Consider the following 2,131-nt stretch of genomic DNA (forward strand, 5'->3'; position numbering starts at 1 on the left):
ACACTCAAATTCTTCATTTTTAAAGATGCAGTGGCTTAAACTCAAATAATCCTTCTCTCAAAAGGGGGAAGCTCTTGGTGCTTCTTTCTACAACTCTGGATAGAACATTTTCTTTGCCTAAAGAGAAGTGATGCAGAAAAACTCTTGGGAGGAAGCCAAATACTCACATATTCATGGGGAAAGAAAATAGCAACACAGTCAAGTCAATCATTTGGAAAATTTTCCACATAAATACTTTTAGCCATTTGAGGTAGCAGATTTTCCCCCAAATTAAACTGTTGCTATGAAAGTCAATGTCAGGAAGTGGCTAAACGCAATAGTTTTTAAGTTGTGCACTGAATTCCCAAACAGGAATGTGGGCTTCATTTCTCAGTCTATTATATGTTCCCCAAGTCTACAAAGGTTGAAAGTGCCGCAAAAGAGGCATTTTCAACTTCTCCTGGGGAGGAGAAGCATCGTATTGTTCAAAAGCAACAGCTGCTGCAGATTCGGGCACAGCATTAACAATAATCTGAAAGGATTTTATTTAAGCCTCCAGGCCTGAGTGTAGTTGAAGGGACAGTAAGCTTTCATGCAGAAATGGAGAATTTATGTATCATTTATGAGACTTTTTATGTGTGCGCCTGCACTCTAAGAACTGAGTATACAAATGCAAATATTTGGAAACACCTTGATCTGTAAGTTAACAGCCTCTCCTGACTTCAGTGAAACTTCACCAGGAACTTGGCAACAGAGTAAGCACCAAATCTTGCCCTCCAACCCATCTGGACTCATAGGTAACTTCGTGCTAAAAAAAGAAAGCTACGGCAACGGAGGGAGGATGAAAAGAATTCTGAAGAAGAATGGCCAGTAGTGGCAAGTTCTAGAATTAAACTAAGAACAACACTGTTGGGGGGTCAGGGGTCCTAGTTCCCCGACCCCAGTTGACCTGGTTTGATTACTTAGCTGAGCTAGAAAGTTCAACTGAGGCACGGTGGGAATCAACAGCAAAAGTGAGTGGAAACTAAAAATAAAAGTGAGCGGCACAGGCGGTGTGGACAGAAAGCAAAAGTACCCTGCGCGAGTCTTAAGGTAACAACAGGAAGGTTTATTTAGGAAGAACAAAAATAGTTTAGAGCACTTCCAAAGAGAGTTGGAAGTGGGTCCCTCTCATGAAGGAGAAAAAGGTGAGAAAGAGAGAGAGACAGGCAAGGGCCATGCAGGGGTATAAATATCGTCTCGTTTGAAATTGGTTGCAAGTCTTTACTGGCCTGTCTGGGCCTCCAGGCTGTATTGCCCTTTCCTATTGGCCATTAATCGTCTCTTTCTATTGGTCATTCGTTACCTAGATTACCTCATACCCACATTTTTTTTTTTTGGTAGTTTTGTACTTATTTATTTATTTATTATTAAATCATAGCTGTGTACATTAATGCAATCATGGGGTACAATGTGCTGGTTTTACATACAATTTGAAATGCTTTCATCAAACTTGTGAACATAGCTTTCACGCATTTTTCTTAGTTATTGTGTTAAGACATTTATATTCTACATGCAGTTAATTTCACACGTACCCTCATACCCTTGTAGGATGCACCCTAGGTGTGGTCCCACCAATCACTCTCCCTCCACCCATCCTCCACCTTCCCCGCCCCTCCCTCTCCCTTTTCCCCGCCTTCCTGGGCTATAATTGGGTTATAGCTCTCATAAGAGGGCTCTAGGGCCACGACTACGGAGGCTGTGGTGGCAGCAGCAGCGGTGGCAGCTGAGGCGGTGGCTGAGGCAGCGAGGAAGGAAACAGAAGATGGAAGATTTTTTGGAAGGATTGCCTGTCTACAACAAAAGCAATTTTAGTCAACTTCATGCCGATTCCATGTGCAAAGCCTCCAACCGAAGTCTCTCAGTCTACCTGCCCACTCGAGAGTACCCGTCTGAACAGATCATCGTCGCAGATAAGACAAACATTCTCCTGCGCTACCTATATCAGCAGTGGGACAAAAAGAAGGCCGCCAAGAAGAGAGACCAGCAGCAAGCAGAACTTGAAGGCGAGGGCTGGGCACCTCCTCGCAAGGTGGCACGGACTGACAGCCTGGACATGCACGAGGACACTTAAGACTCACTCCCTCCAGGTGCCTTGGCCCTGTCTGCTCCT

The 2,131-nt window shown here is 44.2% G+C and overlaps 1 protein-coding gene and 1 pseudogene across 1 annotated transcript in view; one reads left to right on the top strand and one right to left on the bottom strand.

Moving 5' to 3' along the window:
• Positions 1-2,131, bottom strand: part of CCDC148 (coiled-coil domain containing 148) — a 242,673-nt gene that overhangs the window by 12,231 nt on the left and 228,311 nt on the right. The window lies entirely within an intron of this gene.
• On the top strand, positions 1,784-2,092 carry LOC100942325 (annotated as a pseudogene).

The sequence above is a fragment of the Otolemur garnettii genome, unplaced genomic scaffold (assembly GCF_000181295.1).
Source record: "Otolemur garnettii isolate 467f Iridium unplaced genomic scaffold, OtoGar3 scaffold00098, whole genome shotgun sequence".
NCBI lineage: Eukaryota > Metazoa > Chordata > Mammalia > Primates > Galagidae > Otolemur > Otolemur garnettii.